The sequence below is a fragment of the Euprymna scolopes genome, chromosome 15 (genome assembly GCF_053919585.1).
Source record: "Euprymna scolopes isolate OS-2025 chromosome 15, ASM5391958v1, whole genome shotgun sequence".
Taxonomy (NCBI): domain Eukaryota; kingdom Metazoa; phylum Mollusca; class Cephalopoda; order Sepiida; family Sepiolidae; genus Euprymna; species Euprymna scolopes.
Genome location: NC_136496.1, coordinates 5,464,936 through 5,487,022, shown reverse-complemented (window position 1 = coordinate 5,487,022; position 22,087 = coordinate 5,464,936). Strand labels below are relative to the sequence as shown.

The following is a 22,087-nucleotide window of genomic DNA, read 5'->3' as shown; positions in this document are numbered from 1 at the left end:
AGTGTTTCTTCATCTCTTCAAATGCTGGAACCAAAATATCGTTAATGTAGTGATCTGTGTTGATCCTTGCTCCACGAAAATCAGAGGCGACTTCCAAGATTTGGAGATTGCAGCCCACACCATGAGGGAAGATGGCTTTTGTCGGCGGAAAACTATTCTCACGGAGTCATCAATGTCTGCTGAAGATTTTGCGTAAACTCTGTCGTTCTGATTTTCAACAGTCGCTTCAATTGTGAATAGTTTTTCATCAGAAAAAAACGATCTCTCGCTCTGCCGTGCCAGCCTTCAGTTCTCCAAGAAGAAGCTTTGCTCTTTCAAGTCTCTTGTGCTTTTGGGCAGGTGTGAGGCACTGTCTCTTTCTCATCTTGTAGGGGGACAACTGGAGATCGTTTTTTACGATGGTTCTCATCGAGGTCGCGCTCACATTCATGTCTTTAGCCATTTGTCTTGCAGATCTCTTCGGGTTCCTCCTTACCCTCTCTCGGACAGCTTTAGTCACCTTTGTTCGAGCAGTGTGAGGTCTTCCACTCCTAGGACGGTCTTCAGATGTACCAAGTTCCTTAAATCTGTTCACAACATGGTACACGGTGGATTTAGCCACTTTCAAGAGCTTAATAATCTCTGAGTTTGTCCTTCCCGCGCAATGAAGCTGAATTAAGACCTCTCGTTTGCTCATTTTTCTGAAAGTTTAAACAAAATTATTTTAATATTTTTGTTGAAAATAATTAGATCAATAGTTAGACTAAATACTTACTTTATTCGAAAAGAGAAAAAGTGATTTTAACAATATTTAATTTTAAAACTAAAAATGGTCTAAGGACTTTCTGTTCACCCTGTATATATATTATACATATAATATATATACATATAATATATATACATATATTATACATATATATATATATATATATATATATATATATATATATATATAGGGTGACCCCAAAAAATCAGGCCCCAATAATTAGGCCCCGTTTCTTAGTGTTTTGCCCGAATGAAATGAAACTTTGGTCATAACTAGTTTATTATATTCAAAACATCACATCAAAACACAAGGGTCTTTGGCCTTTTTTTCTCCGTTCTACAGCATATGTTCTAGATGACCTCCATTTAGCTTTTTTTTTTTTTTTTGGGGGGGGGTCACCATATATATATATATATAAAAGTGAATTTATATAGTAGGTGTATTCATGTCTGTTTCTACTTTAGATGTATCATTTGGTGGCACGGTACATGTATGCATGTATATATATATATGTCTATATTTGTGTGACTTTGGATATATAAGTGTATTTTACGTATGCATGTATGTTTGTATGTTTATATATATATATATCTGTATCTATGTATCTGTGTGTATGTTTGTATGTGGATATGTCTCTGTGTCTATTGTATGTAGATATATGTATACACACGTATATTTCTGAACTATTAGAATAGGCTGCCTCGTATAGAATTGTTGTAACAATATAGATTACAAAAATGTATGGATGTCCGAATGTTGTTTATATATATGTTATATATGTATGTATGTGTGGATGTGTATATGTATGTCTGTTGTGTGTGTATTTATATGTATGTATGTGTATATGTATATATATATATATATATGTATATGTATGTATGTATGTCTGTGTTTGTGTATATATGTGTATGTATGTGTATATATATATATATATATATATATATATATATATATATATATATATATATATATATATATATACACCCGTCTGTAGTCGGGTAGCATAATATCGCATATACGAAGATGTTACCACGCTACATAAGTAAAGAAAAATACTATTATTTGTCTCTGTATGTCTGAAATGTGTGTGTGTATATATGCGCGGGTGTAGATAAATGTTAGACATTTATAAGTGTATTGATACACGCATATAGGTACATGTGGGGTTTAGATAACTTTCGGGTTTATATTTATTCACATTTTGTTGGTTTATTTGTTTTAATTTAATTTTATTTTTATTCTTATTTATCTTATTTATTAATTTTTTTATTTTTTATTTTTTATTATATTTTTTATATATTTTTTATTTTTTATTTATTTTTATTTATTTATTTATTTATGTATTTTATTTTTATTTATTTATATTTTTTTATTTACCTTAATGTAACTTTTACTTTATCTTCTACGTAGTTTCAGAATCATTGTCTAGTTTCAGTAAATAAAACAAAAAGTGTTCAGCATGGATTCGCTTTTGAATATATGGATTAATGTGTGTATGTGTGTGTTGGCAGTGTCGGTGTATGGATGTGTTATGTGTGTGTTGCGTGTATGTGTGGGTGGAGGTAGATTAAAAAGGCACCGGTCAGTACTTGGTTGACCATAGCTAAGGTTATTAACTTACAGACTCTAAGACAAGAAAACGAAACTCTCAAGTACCCTATGCCATAAAAAGCCAAAAGTTAAGTTAGATGGGGGAGGGGGAAAAGAAAAAAGATGTTTATCATCTTCATAGACCTCACTCATCCTTTTGCCGTTTTTGTTTTTTTTTGACTCCCACCCAGGTTGTATTTTTAACTTGATAAACGAAATAGAAAAATGTATTTGGTGGAAATGTCACTTTTGAAGGTGGTTCTTGGCCTGAAGACGTAATCCCCCAACGTGGGTGATTACAGAAACATGTATGCACATATGTAGCCATTAATGTTTGTATAAATAAAATTAATATACCTGCTCTGTTCACTCATTGAGCACTATTTTGGTAGACACGTGTTGTTTCATTGGATGTACTTCTAGGAAACTAAACTCTACTGGCTATATATATATATATATATATATGCAGAGTTAGCAAGTACAAAGAATAAAATAATTCATTTTTTCAGTTAATCATTACATTATATAAGTGAATGTTCTGATAAAGGAGGAATAATTGCTGTTTTCTGGGTCGGAATATATCGATCTAATACTGATGGTTCACTGTTTTAGACCTTGAAGTATTTTTTTTTTTTTGCTTTTTTGTTTTTTTTTCCTAAGCTCTTAATATTGCTTAGCTTCATACGTTGTCTGCGCCATTTTTTTCATGGACCCCCCCCCCCCAAAAAAAAACCTTTTAAGGTTATTTGGTAAATAAATTCTATTTAAATAAAAAGAATAACCCTCTCCTACTCCTACTCCCCTACACCTCTTCCCCCACGTCTCCCGGTAATTTATGTGTTTTTGTAGTGAGACATTTACCACGCACGACAAAGGTGACGTCATTCCTATGACGTCGCGATGGAAATGACGGATGAAGGTATGCGTGTCATGAACAGATGCGCAGATCGTAACTAGGTAACCGATTCAGAAAGCAAAAACAGAGAAAAATGTTTGCAGTGTGTGTAAGAAAAAAAAGGATGAAGTATTTTTATTTTTATAAACTATATCTATCTATATATCTGTAAAAGTGAGAATATGTATGAGTGTATGTGCGAGGGCACTTCTCAACCTATAAACTCAACGAATTGTTGATCTACAGACTTGAAATTTGGTATATAGGGTATTCAGATATGTGGAAAACTTTAATTGGTTTTCATCCGGGGAAAAATGGCTGCTAAGGAGTCAAAATTGAAAAATTGGTACTTAGGAGTCATCAGATTTTTATCTGTTTATCAACTGTTTCACGAATGCCAAGGTGCTGACATGAAACATGGCAGCTTCTTTATGTTAAGAATAGGTAGGTTTGAAAATATTTTGTAAAGATCATATCAAGCTAATCTAGTGGTTATCTTACTTGATTCATTGTCTTTAGATTTTGGTTTCGATCTCAACTCAAGTATTTTTTTTTTTTTTTTTTACTTACAAGAAGTGAACTGTTTAGAAAAAAAACATAATACTTGCATGCACATGTCTCAGTTTCTGTACTAATTAAAATATAATATTTATTTGTTTTTTACGACCAGGTAATGCTTGGCAGCCTGCTAGTATATGTATAGACGTGAGAATGTGTGTGTGTGTGTGTGTGTGGGTGTGTGGGTGGGTGTGTGTGTGTTTAAGGACACTTCTTAACCTATATGCTCAACGAAATTTTGATTTACAGACTTGAAATTTGGTATATAAGGTATTCAGATATGTGGCTTTTTAATCGATTTTCATCGAGAAAAACGGGCTGCTAAGGGGTCCAAATTGAAAAATTGGTATGTTGGGGGGTGTCATCAGTTTTTATCTGTTTGTCAATTGTTTCACGAATGTGCATGCATGAAAAAACATAATACTCGCATGCAAATATCTCAGTTTCTTTCTGTTTTATTTTATTTTTTTTACTTCATTATTTTAAAGGAATTTAATGTTATGATTAATACCGGACAACACCGAGCCCATCTGCTAATATATATATATATATAGTATACCTATAAGTTCTCTAACCTCATCCCATCCCCCTATTACTCCCCCCCCCCAAAGAGTGATACCAAATAGCCAAGTCGGGAGTGAGCACTGACCAAACTTCCACTGTATAAGTGCGAAAAGAATTGGGACCTTAGGGAGGCTTATTGTCACTCAAATTCCAGTAAAAACCAATGGCCACTGCCAACAAGAAATCAATGGCAAACAGCTGTTGCGATAATGCAAATTTATTTGCAAATGGTAACGAAAGAGGTGGAGAGTACTGGAAAATCTGGAGAGGCTTGTTGTCATTCATCTTTCGGAGAACATCACAGGCTATTTTCAAGGAGAGATCATTTATGACTTGTGTGAGAGTTCCTTGTGAGACGACGACGACGACGACGACGACGACGACGACGACAATAATAATAATAAATAGATAAATAAATAACAGCTAATATACGAAATATATACTTTTCCTTCACTCTCTATCTGTGCCTAAGTCTAAACGCAGATTCCATGAACAAAGCTTCTTTCCCAGAAGTGCCCATCTGTTGAACACTGTTCTGCTGGCCTGCTTCTCCTTTGAATACAACATAGTAGCCTTCAAATCCAATGTACACAAATTCTTGCTGAGCCGTCCCCATAAATAATACACATTCTACCCAATTTACACCATTAATGATTACTAAACTACCACTTTACATTCATTCACCCTTATCCTCGAGTGGTCTTTGGGCCTTGCTAAGTGGTGATTCTCAAGTAAAAAAAAAATCATGAACCTATTACTCCAGTTCAATCAACAAGTATAGAAACCTTATTCTGCAAGATTACGCTGCTATTTTAGACCCACTAAAGGGTGGAACGATAAATGTGTTGCCCTAAAGAAAACAGCATTGCATCTTTATTTTAAAACTTTTATTGAAAAAATCAATTCACGTAACTTGATTCTGTAGAAGAACTGACATCTATTCAATGTAGCCGCCTTCAGCCTCAATCACTGCCTCGATATGGGTCCAGAAATGGGAGCATGCCTTTTTCACAAGCATTGGTAGGAGCTCAGTGAATACTCAGCAGGTGGGGCGATCAGGCTGGCTTGGTATTGTGGGAGGTCATGTTGGTGATGTTCTTGACATATAATCAAATGAAGTAGTCCAGCGGGTTCAGGGGGGGGGGACAATGAGAAAAAGGTACAAAGTCGTAGCACTCCTTCTGAAGCTAAGCCTGGGTCTCTTTGGACTTGTGGGCCGGCATAGGGTCCTGCTGTCACACCCAGGGTTTGTCTGCAGCCATGTGACTGCACCAGGGGATCACCACACTCTTCAACACATTCAGATACACTTTGGCGTTGACTTTAAAGCCAACTTAGAAGATGTGAGGTGGCACGATGTGGCCCTCACTTGAAACCACACCAAAGACTATAACCGTGGCCAGAAACTTTGTTTTCATCACCCTGGACACATCCCTGTTATTCATGGCAATCCAGCGATGCATTTTGTGGGTGCTGGCCATGATTCTGTTGTCATAACTTGGATCAGTAGAGAGAATGAGTTGTAGAGCAACGCATCTCCGATCTTGCTCATTGAACATTGTGTCACTTTCAGACATGATAGAAAGCTCCTGTTGCTTTTGGGATTTGTGCACAACTGGCCAACTAGTAGATGGTCTACAACAAAAAAATGAAAACCGGTTTTCATCAAACAGAAATAGAATTATACCTTTTTCTAGGGCGACAATTTTATCATTCCACCCTGTAATTTTGCAACCACTGACCTGATACTTTCAAAAAGAGTCCAGGCAAGTGTTTGTCATTCTTTATCGTTTTTTCTGATGCACTAGCCCCGATCTAATTATGCAAGGTTATTTCTCATATGACCTTAGGTTTGTGGCAGCAACAGCAGGGATGTTTCGCCAATTTCATAGTTAAATATTTTTCATTTACAAGTTTAAAGCTGATTGGTGCAGGCATGCAGCTTACCTCCCGGCTTGCCCAATGATATGTCATTTCTCGCGTGAACTGAGCACGTGACAAAGTAAATAAAAAGGTTGAACCCAAGCATTTCTCTTTCTTTTTCCTCTCTTTTGTACACATGTGCAACAGACACACACAACATTTAAACATTCTTTCCTTCCATTGCTGTAATTGTCTATTACTAAATACAAGGTGCCGTCAGTAAGTTTCCAGATATTCTTGTACAGGCATTTAAAATTATTGTAGACCCTTGAAAATTCAATATGTTATTGTTATACATCTTATGAGATGACTGACCAATTTTTATGATTTCAGGTTCAAATGAACAACTACAGCAGGAATTGGAATACACCCTACTAAAGCCTGAGTGTCATAGCTGGTGAATTTCAAAAATGCAATCTGGATGTGAGGATACTTTAGAAGAACGGTATGCAATAAAATTCTGTTTAAACTTGGAAAAAAAATGAGACAAAAATGTATGGAATGCTTCAGATTGCTTTTGGACCATCTTGCATGAATTGAGCATCAGTTTTTGAGTAGCATAAGAGATTCAAGGAAGGCAGGGAGTCTGTAAGGGATGATGAGAATGTGGGAGGAGTAAGGAAGTCAGAACACCAAAGTTGATTGGCCAAATAAAGAATTTCATGGATAAGAACTGTCATGTGTCTATAGAGACAAGTGCACAGTTTGATGTCAGTGTGGGAACTGTACACACAATTATTCACAAGGAACTGAAGATGCAGAAGATTTGCGCGAATGCACCAGTCCACAACTCCATCTTTGTCACAGAGTATTTGACTAAGATGGGCATCAAGACAGTTCCTCACCCTCCCTATAGTCCAGATCTTACTCCCTGTGACTTTTGGTTATTTCCTAAGCTCAAAGAAAATGTTAGAGGCTGTCATTATGAGACAATTGAGAGGCTGTGAAGAATATCATTGACATGCTCACACAAGAGGACTTCCATGAACCTTCCAGAAATTATTGAAACGATACAAGTGCATTGCAGCCAGAGGAGGTTACTTCGAAGGGGGACTAGAATTTCATGTGTGTACTATCAATAAAAGTGTCCATATGAAAAAGTCTGGAAACTTATTGAAGCCACCTGTTATATAAAATATTTCTTGTGTAAACCTTTTATTTGTTTTGTTTTGTTCTTTTAATATGCCTCTCGTTTTTCTCCCATAATAAAAAATAGAGATTTTACATTTGAGATTTATGATACCCCTGCCTTTTGCGATTTGTCGGGCACGTTGAAAACTGCTGTTATTTTGTTAAGCAAAAGTGACACTAACAAATGCATAGAGAATAAATCTTACAATCAGTGAATAAGTAGTGGCCAAACAAACAGCGACATATCATGGCACCATTGAAAATCAGGGAAATAATATCAAATAATTCAAACTTGTGAGATTTTAGAAAGCCATTGTTAACGACCATCTATGGCAACACATCAAAGGCTGTAAATGATGATGTTCTCTCTGATTTTCTCTCCTCTGATCTTGAGCGTGTGGTACAGTGGGGAAAGAGGTGGCTGGTTACCCTTAATGCATCTAAGACCACGCTCCTATCTCTACATCATGAATGCTCTGATCCCCACCTGGCATCAATTAAAATGGATGGCTCTCGTCTAAGGGAGGCCCCAGGCTTTGATAAGCTCCTGGGTTTGACCTTTACACCTGATCTTAAATGGAACACGTACATCAAGTCTGTGGCCAAGGTCGCTGGGAAAATGGTGGGATCCTTCTACCGCTCCAGAAGATATCTAACTAATGATGCACTTCTCTATCTATATAAAAGCCAAGTACGTCCAAAGATGGAGTATTGCTGCCACATCTTGGCGGGGGCTGCTAAAAACAGCCTATCCTGCCTTGACAGAGTACAAAATAGACTCAGTGGCTTGGTGGGGGATGCCCTTTTCTCTACCCTGCAACCTCCTTCCCACAGAAGAGATGTAGCGAGCCTGTCATTGTTCTATCGTTATTTCCATGGCAGGTGCTCGTCTGAGCTCCATTCTCTGATCCCCCCTTGCCAATCTTTTTCAAAAAACACCCGACTAGCTGAAACCACCGTCAATAATTTTCCCCACTCCCTATCTGTGCCTAAATCAAAATGGAGATACCATGAACAAAGCTTCTTTCTTAGAACTGCACGCCTGTAGAACTCTGTTCCGCTTGCCTGTTTCCCTCCCGACTTCAACCTGGATGTTTTCAAGTCCAACAGAAACAAATTCCTGATGACCCCCCCCCCAAGTAATGACACCTTACCAATTCTCCAATACTATTGCTACACTGTCCCTTTGATTACTGTACACACAATAACCCTTATCCTTGAGTGGCCATTGGGCCTTGATAAGTGGTGAACTCCATGTAAAAAAAAAAACCCTGATAGGTCCTGAACTGTCATCTAGGCTTCAGCCTCTGTTCCATCGATGAAATGTTGCATCCCTCTGCCTGTTCTACAAATACTTCAAGGGTGAATGCTCTGACGAACTGCAAGTACTTGTACCTCTTTGACATGACTGCGCCTGACAAACCCGACAAGCAGCTAAGTCCCACCCCTTTACAATAGAGGTCCCTAGGTGTAAAAAAGCCTTTTACTCTAATAGATTCTTCTCCAGAACTGCAAGTCTTTGGAACTCCCTTCCGGGATTCTGCTTTTTCCAACTGTACTGACATGCAGAAGTTCAAGCGTAATGTGAGCAAACATCTTGCTACTCAACTCCCTTCATAATGCCCCTGCAAATTATGTCCCTGATAGTAGCCCGCTAATTCAAAGTGGCACTGTGTCTTGTTTGGGGTGAAAATTGATTAAAAAAAATTTAAAAAAAAACAAAAAACAGAGCGCGTATGATCGCGTGTGAAGATATCAACAGCAGCAAAAGGATGGATGGTTAGCGAAGGTATTAGCAGCAGCAGCTATTTTGAGCGTGTATGCAAATAAGCAAGTGTGTGCAGGCATGCGTCAGAAGAAAAAGAAGAAAAGAAGAAAAAATGTACTACGTGGGTTGGAGGAGAAAGAAAAATGTGCACTGGGTGAAATGGACGTGTGGCCCCATAGTGGTGGCGAGAAACTTTTAAGCTGGTGTCAAGATGGCAGAGTTTCATTAATCTCATGGCAGACGAAATACAGTTAAAAAAAAATAAGAAGCAGACATTGTTTGGAAAGTAATGGTAAGAAAGACCTTTCGATAAAACAGAAAAAAAAATCTGAGTCGGATTTATTTATTTTTGTTTCTTTCTTCTTTTTCAACAGTACTAGATGACGTGGTGGTCCAAAAGAGGTTTGAACTGTGACAACATGGAGCAAACGTAATGGCCACGTTACAACATGAGGATAGTGGAAAAACTCAAATCTGCTTAAAAATGATTTTCTTTATAAAAATAAAACTATTTGATCAATTTGCCTGATTTTTGGAAGACGATATTTTCTTTCTATCATGGGTACGTATGTTGGTGCTTATCTAGAATTAAACCTGTAACAAAAATGAATTGCAGAAACATCTTTATGACAACGTACCCATTAAGGAACGAAGATGCCATATTCCAAAAAATCAAGTAAATTGATTAAGTATTTTTTTTTTATATAGAAAATCATTTTTTACGGTTTTAACGATTTTAATAGGAAATATAGCCATTACAAGGTTGATTTTGATCTTGATAATTTTCATGAGTTGCCTCCCCTATTATTAAACATGACGCATCAAAACATAACGTTTAGCTTCGCCACAAAATTGGATTTAAAAAAAAATTTTTTTTATTTTTTATTTTTTTTTACATAGGCGTCACCACTTATCAAAGCCGATAGGCCACTCAAGGATAAGGGTTAAAGAGTGTAGAGTAGTCAAAAGGACAATATAGTAATCGATAGTAATGGAAGTTCGGTAAATTTGTTAACTTAAGTGGAACGGCTCATCAGAAACTTGTTCACGTTGGACTTGAAGACAACCATATTATAGACAGCTGGAAAGCAGGAAAACGGAAGACAATTCCACAGGCGTGCAGTTCTAAGAAAGAAGCTTTGATCATGGAATCTATGTTTAGGTTTAGGCACAGATAAAGAGTGGGGAAAATTATTGATAATGTTTTCAGCTAGTCTAGTGTTTCTTGTGAAAGTTTGGCAAGGGGGGACCATAGATTGAAGCTCAGTCGAACACTTTCCATCAAAATAACGATAAAGCAGAGACAAACTCGCAACATCTCTTCTGTGAGATAGAGGTTGCAGCGAAGAAAAAAGGACATCTCCCACCAGGACCCTATCAAGGCAGGACAAGTCTTTTCTAGCAGCTCCTGCCCATATGTGGCAACAGTATTCCACCCTTGGACGTATCTGGCTCTTATATAGATAGAGAATTGCATCAGCAGTGAGATATCTACTGGATCGATAGAAGGATCCGACCATTTTTCCAGCGGCCTTGGCAACAGATTTGATGTACGTATTCCATTTAAGATCAGGAGTAAAGGTCAAGCCTAGAAGCCTGTCAAAACTTGAGGCCTCCCCAAGACGAGAGCCATTCATTTTAATTGATGCCAGATGGGGATCAGAACGTTGATGATGTAAAGATAGAAGCTTGGTTTTAGATGCATTAAAAGTAACCAGCCACTCCTTTCCCCATTGTACAACGTGATCAAGATCAGAGGAGAGAGAATCGGAGAGAACTTGGTCGTTTACTGTCTTAGATGTGCTATCATAGATGGTAGTGTCGTCAGCAAAAATGTCTACGAATTTTTTTTTTTTTTTTTATTTTTTTATTACATTTTCACCCCAAACAAGGCACATTGCCACTTTGGTGTAGGGGGCTACTATCAGGGGAAACATCTACTGGGGTACTATGTAGGGATTAGGGCAGCGAGATGTTGGTTCACGTTGCACTTGAACTTATGCATGTCAGTACAGTTGGGGAAGCAGTGACCCGGAATGGAATTCCAAAGTCTAGCAGTTCTGGGGAAGAAACTACTGGAGTAGAACGATCTTTTACATCTAGGGATCTCTACAGTGTGGGGGTGGGATTTTGCAGCTTGTCGGGTCTGTCGAGGGTGTTCACGTCGTGGGGGCACAAGTGCTTGCAGTTCTTCAGAGCATTCACCATTATAGTACTTGTAGAACAGGCAGAGGGATGCAACGTTTCGACGATGGGACAGGGGCTGAAGTTTTGATGCCAGTTTAGGGCCTATCAGATTTGCGACTCTCTTTTGAACCCTGTCTAGGAGCAAGAGACTAGTAGCCGATGCACCGGCCCAAATATGACAGCAATACTCCATACATGGGCGAATAGTGGCCTTATAGAGGTACAGGATACTTTCGGGTGTTAAAAGTTTTCTAGCACGGTAGAGAGAGCCCACCTTCCTTGCAGCGGCCCTGGCAATGCCCTCGATGTAACTGTTCCAACTCATGTTTCCAGTGAACGTTAGGCCAAGGAGCTTGAGAGACGTACTCTCAGATAAAGAGTCGTTGGCCATTGCTATAGGTGGTAGAGAAGGTTTCTTGTAATTATTGAATGAAACCAGTTTTGTCTTGGTGGCATTGAACGTTACCATTCATTTTTGTCCCCATTCCACTACTGATTGGAGGTCATCCTCTAGTGTTTCTGCCATTACTTTAGATATATGTTCGTTTGTTTTCCTGTCGTGCCTGCTATAGAGTGTGGTGTCATCAGCATATATCCCCATCTCAGAGGCAATCTTGTCGGGGAGGTCATTTATGAATATCAGGAACAGCAGAGGTCCCAGGATAGATCCTTGGGGCACTCCCGCATTTATATTATATTGTTTAGATGTACGACCGTCGAGGACAACCTGGATTTTTCTCTTATCTAAGAAGGATTTAATTATGTTAAGTATTCTACCAGTGATACCGTAAGATCTAATCTTCCTGAGGAGACCCTCATGCCATACCCTGTCAAAAGCCTTAGATATATCTAGAGCTACCGCTCTTCCCTCTCCCACTTTGTCCAGTGAATGGTATATGCGTTCAGAGATTACAGTGAGGATGTCTGCTGTGGAACGGGCTTGTCTAAATCCATATTGACAGTCGGTCAGAAGTTTAGCATCTGTAAGGTGCTGGACTAGAGCATGGTTAATTAAGGTCTCAAATATTTTGGCAAAAAGTGGGAGGAGGCTAATAGGGTGATAATTTAATGGGTCAGTTCTTTCGCCAGAATTCTTGAATACTGGTACTACAGAAGCAGTTTTCCAACAGCTCGGAAAGCAAGATTCATTAAGGCATTTGTTGTAGAGTTTGGAGAGAACTGGAGCTACTTCGGCTGAGCACTTTTTTAATAGCACAGCTGGGATGAGGTCGGGTCCACATGCTTTGGAAGTGTCAAGGTTTTTTATGATAGCATGCACCTGAGCAGGGGTGATTTTCAGGTCATCTAGCGTGGCGTCTGTCCGCATAGGAAATTGAGGTAGGGGGTGGTTTAGAGGGTCCAGTGTGGAGTTTGAGGCAAACTGACTGGCAAGCATGTTAGCCTTCTCGGTTGCTGAGCAAAGAACCTCGTGATTGTTGGTTAGTGGGGGAATTGTTGATTGCCCATTATTTACTACACTGTTGTAGATTTTCCAGAAGTCACGAGTTCCTAGTTTTTGTGCTTCGATGCGTTTTTTCGTTGTTTCCGTAAATTCCCTCTTAGCTGTCGCTATTTCTTTCTTAACGTTACTTCTAGCTTCTATGTACTTCTGTCTGTTTGAACTGGACTTATGTCGATTAAACCTGCGGAATGCACGCTGCCTTTGAGCAATGGCAGTTGCGCAAGTAGAAGTAAACCATTGGGGAGAGTGGGGCTTGCTATAGAATTTCCACATGGGAACATGCGCTTCGATTGCAGTTTTGAACCATTCAGTGGTCTCGGTTGCACACTGTTCAGCAGGAAGAGAAAAAATATTTCCCCATGGGGCGTCTCTGATAAGATCTCTGATAGCTTCCCAGTCAGCCTTTTTATAATATCTCGTTGTTTTGAGCACTGGCTCTTCAGTTTTGGGTCTAGAGTTTAGGGCGATTTCAACCATTATCACCGCATGATCAGCGTTCCCAAGTGGGCTGTCTGCTTTCGTTACACAATCATCAGGAACTGTGGTCAAAAACAGATCTAATAGTGATGCGTGTTGTTCTTCCTGATCAGGGAAGCGGGTTGGAAAAGTAACAATTTGCGCTAGGGAGTGAGATACAGAGAGGCTATGAGTTGCGCTGCCTGCTGCATCTGTGTAAGTAGAGAATCATTGCCAGTTTTTGTGATGGACATTAAAGTCGCCAAATACATGTACTTGGGCGCTAGTGTCGAAGGAGAGTGCTGTGTCTATGCTGTCAGATACTTTGTTTATGAATGATGTAAGGATGTGATTTGGAAGATCATTAATGTAGATCAGGAAAAGAGTTGGGCCCAGGATGGACCCCTGAGGGACTCCAGCATTAATACTGTGAGCTTCTGATTTTTGCCCATCAACTACTACTCTTATGAACCTATCAGAGAGAAATGATTTAATAATTGAGAAGACATTTCCAGCTATACCATAGCTGGAGATCTTGTGAAGTAAACCTTTATGCCATACCCTATCAAAGGCCTTAGATATGTCAAGAGCAATTGCCCTAGAAAGGTTGTCTCTGTTGAGAGATTCGCTAATCCTATGAGATATAACTGTAAGCACATCTGCTGTAGATCTAGCAGAACGGAAAAAGAAAAGAAAATACTTGGTCAGTTTATATAATTTTGTGGAATATGATATTTTCGTTCCGTAACGGGTACGGACCCGGACCATAAGACTTTTCTGCATTTTTTTAAATTTAATTAGATTGCACCGTTATTTGTTGCCTGTTTTTTTTTTTTTTTTTTTTTTTTAAAGTGCTTCTTCAGCTTCTTAAGATAAAGTCGACAGATCGATTTATTTAAATATGTCGCTTGAAGGAAAAACAACATTGTGTACTGAATTGTCACGTCGAAAATAGTAACATATCCAAAAATTACGAAAATTCATCGAGTAGAAAGTTATTTATAGTTATGTAAATATTACAGAAAATTGGGTAAAATTGCATTTTTTCTTAGACGTTATAAAGTAAACAATAAGAATATACATACAGGGGACATAACTTGGAACGAATATTTTTAGATTGCTTGTTTCTTGTTTATGGCTGCAATATTTGTTGCGTAACAGCGATGGAAGACACTAGCAATTGTTATACTTCATGAATTTTCGTAATTTTTGGATTTATTACTATTTTCAATATGACAATTAAGTACGCAATATTGTGTTTGCTTTAAACAACATTCGATTTGTCGACTATGTTAACAAGCAGTTACAAGCACCATTTTTTTTCGTTAACTAACCGGCATAATCCTCCAGAGATGATACGTTAATAACCCACATTAGTCAAATGAAATCGTTTTTATTTCAATCTAGTTTATAAACAGGTTATAGTTCGTTTCTTATGTAATGAGGACGCGTTACAACAGTGCTTATGCAGTAACTTGATAGGCGTTCAAAGAAGCCGGTGGCCGTCGAGCGTTCCACTTCATTTATGGAGTTACCTCCCCTGAATATCTATAAATATGTCTTCGTTTGAATGTGTTACTGTTCCACTGCAAACATTCCCATGACGAACTCAATATTCCAACAAGGAGCCTCTACTTTGGGTCGAGCGGATTTACTAAAATCGGTAAATGGTTTCAATTATTTCAATATCGAAGATCCCTGTTAAGCAAAGAAAAAAAAAAAAAATGTATGCCATACCAAATTAATTATTGGAGGTGGGTGGGGGCAAGAAGGGGCACTTATAATTCAAAATGTTTTAGCTTTGCGTTTTATTTTTAAATCAAAGACGTCATTGTTCTTTTATTCTAAGAATTATTCTGTTTCTGAAGCGGCAATTAAAAGAGAGAGAGAGAGAGAGAGAGAGAGGGAGAGAGAAGTCTGTATGCGTACTCGTTACAGAACGGAGATGTCATATTCCAAAAATTATGTAAATCGATCAAGTATTAATTTTTAAACTAAGAAAACAAAAATTTACGATATTTAACGATTTTGCTACTAACCACGTTACCACGGCCACCGAGCCTCGATTGAACATAAGGCTGATTTTTGATCTCGACACTTCGATTTGAGTTCTCCCCCTTTATTTCATTGGATTTCATCATGAAAATACTACGACTCGCTAGTCGTAAAATTTCATTTGCTTGAATAATAAAAAAAAACTACTTGATCAAATTACGTGATTTTTGGAATATATCTTCGTTCTGTAATTAGTATGGTACATAATACAGACTTTTCTGTATTTTCTTTTCTTTTAATATCCGCCATAAGTGCCAATTTGAATAAGCACTGATGTTTCTTTTCTTTCTCTTTCTCTTTAAGGGTAAAATAGTTCTTAAGTTAAGGGGGATAATTTGAGTTTTTTCTCTGTGTGTGTGTGTGTGTTTTAAATTTAATTACACTTTATTTTTTTAATAGAACTCTATGAAAAAAATAGTGCTGAAAAATAACGTTATTTAGAAATCTATTCTTAACAAGGGGAGGGCGTTTTATAACTATTCTGTACTTTTACCTAACAATTTAATAAACAAATATTGAATTTAACCTGGAAATCCTATCAAAAATAGCAGGGCCTGTACAAAAACCCTTTCAAGTGCAAAACCAATCTAATTTTGAATTGATATCCTTACGATGATATTTTTAATAACATTTTCGTATCAATAAAAATGTAGGTAAAATGGTCTCTCAACGGTCTTGTTGCGTACGCCTTTTTTTTTTTTTTTTTTTCATATTGCCACCCGGACTTAGAGTTATTGATAGACTTAAGAGCATTTTTTCTTATAACTTTTATCATTTTGGAAAAAATTATAGATTAACACTATTAGCTAAATCATCCCCACACACACATGATTAAAATTCTACTTTTTAGTGGCGATTACGTGTCAACACCTAAAATTTAAAAAAAATTAGTTCCGAATGGGGAATCGGTTTAAAGTATAAATGTAACGTAAAATAACTTCTCAACTCCGCACTAGTCTAGCTTTTTTAGGGCAAATACCCTCCCCCAATTTTAATAAGGTGGGGGGCCTGTAAATATGTATTCTGTATGCTTGTTTTTTTTTTTTTTCTTATGCACAAGAACTGAACGGATTTTTTTTTTGGGTGGGGGGTTGTCCAAAAATTCAGTACACAATCAAGACGCCAGAAGTGGATTCGTTTTAGCTAAAATATGGAACGGAACAAAGTCATTTAACATGAAACGAAATACAAAACCATATGGAAATAATTTATTTCAAAAAATTATTTTGGTGTTCAAATCCATAAGTCACTTTGTGAATTTATTTCAAAGAAGCGAGACATGCCTTTCTTACAACCAGGAAGTCATTTATTTAAGAGCTATTGGCGCCCTTTTTGATTTCCTCTGCGAGATTATAATGTCTAATTAATTAGGTTTATTTAAGACGTTATATCATCTCCTTACACCTGCCATAATGATGACTTGTTTTTATCTATTCGGCAGAGATACCTGCCTTCAACTGGAGCCGTAATTAAACGGAACCATACCAAGAACTAAAAATTCTATTCAGTAGAGATACAACTAAAACTTCTTACAAAATCAACTACAAAACTCAACAGAGTAGTAAAAGATGCAATGACTTTTGCAAGCCAAAGGAACCTTACGGAAGGATGAGTGGTTTTTCATCATACCGCATAAGTTTGCCCTTTCTTTCATTGTGTAATTTTGCACTCTGCCAAGTTCTGAATTCTGCGTAAGATTAAATTTCCTACACTGTCTATATTTTTGTTTTAACTCATTAGTGGACACTAGGTTTGCTTTGAATAGCAACAAAAACCCTTTAAAATAAGTTAAAAAAAAAAAAATTATCAAGATAGATAAAGAGTAACTTATCTTGCCTTTGGTAACATTTATTTATTACACACACACACACACACACATATATATATATATATATATATATATATATATATATATATATATATATATATCCGTATATATATAATATAGTGATTGCAGAAATTCCCCTCTGGGCCTAAGTACTGTAGGTTTACAACAACGGATGCCACATACAAAGTTATTATGTCTAGACTATTAGTCATCATTATCTTATGTAACTTTAGAACGCCTTTTTAGATACATTTATTCGTTATATTAAAATCTTACATTACATCCTAGGAGCAACATGATCACAATTGGAACCATCTTTAGAGGAAGTAGTTCCTATTTTTCCCTTTAAAGTCCTCCTACCACCCCCACTCATCACCAGGAGGATTTCTGCACTTTTGACAGATACGGGATTACACCCTTATTAACTGGATCATATACTCATAAACATACTATGATCTTTCCATTTTTCAATTAAAAATAATAAATTCTCCCTTCTCACATTCCATCAAATCTCATTAGATGAGAGCTGACAATTCGTTCATTCCAGAATCTAAATCTTATCACACAAACGAATGCTCCAGAAAATTTCAAATATGGCGTCACTTTCTGCAAGATGCAATCGTTCTATTTTGATTGCAGAAATTCCCCTCTGCTCCAAATTGCTGTAGATTTTCAATAACAGATGTCACATAAAATTTATTATATCTAAACCTTCAACCCCCGTCTTATGTAATTTTACTATATCGTTTTATACACATTTATTCATTATAATTAGATCTTATATTTCATTCTGGAAGTATCATCATGATCACCACATCTACAGAGGAAGAAGTTCCTATTTTTCTCTCTGATTATCAAGTCCTACCACTGCTACTACTATGCACCGTGTATTATTCTTCATTTTCCTACGATGTTTGTATTTCACCACTCTTAACTGCTTATTACAAACATAGACTAAACATAACCTTCCCTTCTCCCTACACATAATTATTAATGCCTTCCAAGCCATCGCCCACCCATTCCTATCGGCTGAGCTTGGAAGATTCTATTATTCTTAGAATTCCATTCTTGCCTACATTACTGAACACCAGTTCTCAGTTGACAAATCTTTTATTGAAAATAAATATTTATTACATATATTTACTATATACTGACTGTACTGACATCTGACATCATATACGTTTCCGATTCTTTTTTTTTTTCTTTTTTTTTTCAATCATGCAATGCTGTGTTTTCCTGTGTCTCGCTGAAGATAATGTCAAAAACATGGTTTTCTTCTTTTGGGTTCGAAAACAAACTACATTGCAGTTACATGGAAAACACGTGTGCGTGTTTTTGTGCATATATGTACATAATCGCGCGTACGTGTGAATATATATACACACACACACACATGCATTGCAGAATTGACTTTTTTTTAAAATAAATTTCTTGGATTCGATTTAAAAACTGTTTTCCACATTGTCTTTTAGACAAAGAAATTGTTATGTTATTAATTATTTTGTATGTTAAATTGAGTTCATTGCACATTGTCACACCACCCAAGTAAAACAGGTGGCTACAAAATGGGTGCTCAGTTTATGTACAATTATTACAGGAAAGGGATCACCCACTTTGTGGAAACTAACCTTTCGGCATATATTAGAAACTACACGTTGTCAGTATTGGTCGACCACACTTACACACCTGTGTGTGTGTGTGTGTGTGTGTGTGTGTGTGTGCATATACATGCATATATATATATATATATATATATATATATATATGTGTGTTTTGTTTTTATAAAACAGTGTTTTCGACAGTCTACTTATAAAAAAAAAGGGTTTCTTAAATCTTTTATTTTTTTTTTGCAAGGTCAATTGTCTGGCCCACCTCCTTTCCACAAATGTAAACATCTAATATTTTTTTTGTGAGGGAGAGGCAGTCAACGTGCAGGTGCTCAGATGTGCCTCCCCCCCCCCCCAAAAAAAACAGGTGGCCATAAAGTGGGTGCTCATTTTACATAAAATTATTAGAGGAAAGTGGTCCCCAACTTTTTTAAAACTAGCATTTCTTCATATCTTAGAAACTACATATTGCCAGTAATTATATACGTTATTTTTGTTTTCAGCACCACCAAAAACCAGGAAAAGTGGTAATGTTAAATGATTTTTCTTGATGGTTGAAATATACATATATCTACATTTTTACCAAAAACCAGGAAAAGTGGTAATGTTAAATGATTTTTCTTGATGGTTGAAATATACATATATCTACATTTTTATCAAAAACCAGGAAAAGTGGTAATGTTAAATGATTTTTCTTGATGGTTGAAATATACATATATCTACATTTTTACCAAAAACCAGGAAAAGTGGTAATGTTAAATGATTTTTCTTGATGGTTGAAATATACATATATCTACATTTTTACCAAAAACCAGGAAAAGTGGTAATGTTAAATGATTTTTCTTGATGGTTGAAATATACATATATCTACATTTTTACCAAAAGCCAGGAAAAGTGGTAATGTTAAATGATTTTTCTTGATGGTTGAAATATACATATATCTACATTTTTACCAAAAACCAGGAAAAGTGGTAATGTTAAATGATTTTTCTTGATGGTTGAAATATACATATATCTACATTTTTACCAAAAACCAGGAAAAGTGGTAATGTTAAATGATTTTTCTTGATGGTTGAAATATACATATATCTACATTTTTACCAAAAACCAGGAAAAGTGGTAATGTTAAATGATTTTTCTTGATGGTTGAAATATACATATATCTACATTTGTATCAAAAACCAGGAAAAGTGGTAATGTTAAATGATTTTTCTTGATGGTTGAAATATACATATATCTACATTTTTACCAAAAGCCAGGAAAAGTGGTAATGTTAAATGATTTTTCTTGATGGTTGAAATATACATATATCTACATTTTTACCAAAAGCCAGGAAAAGTGGTAATGTTAAATGATTTTTCTTGATGGTTGAAATATACATATATCTACATTTTTATCAAAAACCAGGAAAAGTGGTAATGTTAAATGATTTTTCTTGATGGTTGAAATATACATATATCTACATTTTTACCAAAAACCAGGAAAAGTGGTAATGTTAAATGATTTTTCTTGATGGTTGAAATATACATATATCTACATTTTTACCAAAAACCAGGAGAAGTGGTAATGTTAAATGATTTTTCTTGATGGTTTAAATATACATATATCTACATTTTCACAAAAACCAGGAAAAGTGGTAATGTTAAATGATTTTTCTTGATGGTTGAAATATACATATATCTACATTTTTACCAAAAACCAGGAAAAGTGGTAATGTTAAATGATTTTTCTTGATGGTTGAAATATACATATATCTACATTTTTACCAAAAACCAGGAAAAGTGGTAATGTTAAATGATTTTTCTTGATGGTTGAAATATACATATATCTACATTTTTACCAAAAACCAGGAAAAGTGGTAATGTTAAATGATTTTTCTTGATGGTTGAAATATACATATATCTACATTTTCACCAAAAACCAGGAAAAGTGGTAATGTTAAATGATTTTTCTTGATGGTTTAAATATACATATATCTACATTTTCACCAAAAACCAGGAAAAGTGGTAATGTTAAATGATTTTTCTTGATGGTTGAAATATACATATATCTACATTTTTACCAAAAACCAGGAAAAGTGGTAATGTTAAATGATTTTTCTTGATGGTTGAAATATACATATATCTACATTTTCACCAAAAACCAGGAAAAGTGATAATGTTAAATGATTTTTCTTGATGGTTGAAATATACATATATCTACATTTTTACCAAAAACCAGGAAAAGTGGTAATGTTAAATGATTTTTCTTGATGGTTGAAATATACATATATCTACATTTTTACCAAAAACCAGGAAAAGTGGTAATGTTAAATGATTTTTCTTGATGGTTGAAATATACATATATCTACATTTTTACCAAAAACCAGGAAAAGTGGTAATGTTAAATGATTTTTCTTGATGGTTGAAATATACATATATCTACATTTTCACCAAAAACCAGGAAAAGTGGTAATGTTAAATGATTTTTCTTGATGGTTGAAATATACATATATCTACATTTTTACCAAAAACCAGGAAAAGTGGTAATGTTAAATGATTTTTCTTGATGGTTGAAATATACATATATCTACATTTTTACCAAAAACCAGGAAAAGTGGTAATGTTAAATGATTTTTCTTGATGGTTGAAATATACATATATCTACATTTTTACCAAAAACCAGGAAAAGTGGTAATGTTAAATGATTTTTCTTGATGGTTGAAATATACATATATCTACATTTGTATCAAAAACCAGGAAAAGTGGTAATGTTAAATGATTTTTCTTGATGGTTGAAATATACATATATCTACATTTTTACCAAAAGCCAGGAAAAGTGGTAATGTTAAATGATTTTTCTTGATGGTTTAAATATACATATATCTACATTTTTACCAAAAACCAGGAAAAGTGGTAATGTTAAATGATTTTTCTTGATGGTTGAAATATACATATATCTACATTTTTACCAAAAACCAGGAAAAGTGGTAATGTTAAATGATTTTTCTTGATGGTTGAAATATACATATATCTACATTTTTACCAAAAACCAGGAAAAGTGGTAATGTTAAATGATTTTTCTTGATGGTTGAAATATACATATATCTACATTTTTACCAAAAGCCAGGAAAAGTGGTAATGTTAAATGATTTTTCTTGATGGTTGAAATATACATATATCTACATTTTTATCAAAAACCAGGAAAAGTGGTAATGTTAAATGATTTTTCTTGATGGTTGAAATATACATATATCTACATTTTTATCAAAAACCAGGAAAAGTGGTAATGTTAAATGATTTTTCTTGATGGTTGAAATATACATATATCTACATTTTT

The 22,087-nt window shown here is 35.5% G+C and overlaps 1 protein-coding gene across 4 annotated transcripts in view; it reads left to right on the top strand.

The window, feature by feature from the left end:
- The window catches only part of LOC145293699 (kelch-like protein 24), a 196,994-nt gene that overhangs the window by 5,650 nt on the left and 169,257 nt on the right, over window positions 1-22,087 (top strand). The window contains exon 1 of one of the 4 annotated variants that reach the window (XM_080140124.1): window positions 14,445-14,942. The exons of 2 other annotated variants lie outside the window; for them this stretch is intronic. The gene's annotated coding sequence lies outside the window, so the exon portion shown is untranslated. Of the gene's footprint in view, window positions 1-14,444; window positions 14,943-22,087 lie in introns of those variants that run through there. One more of the 4 variants, XM_080140117.1, reaches the window with a different exon arrangement.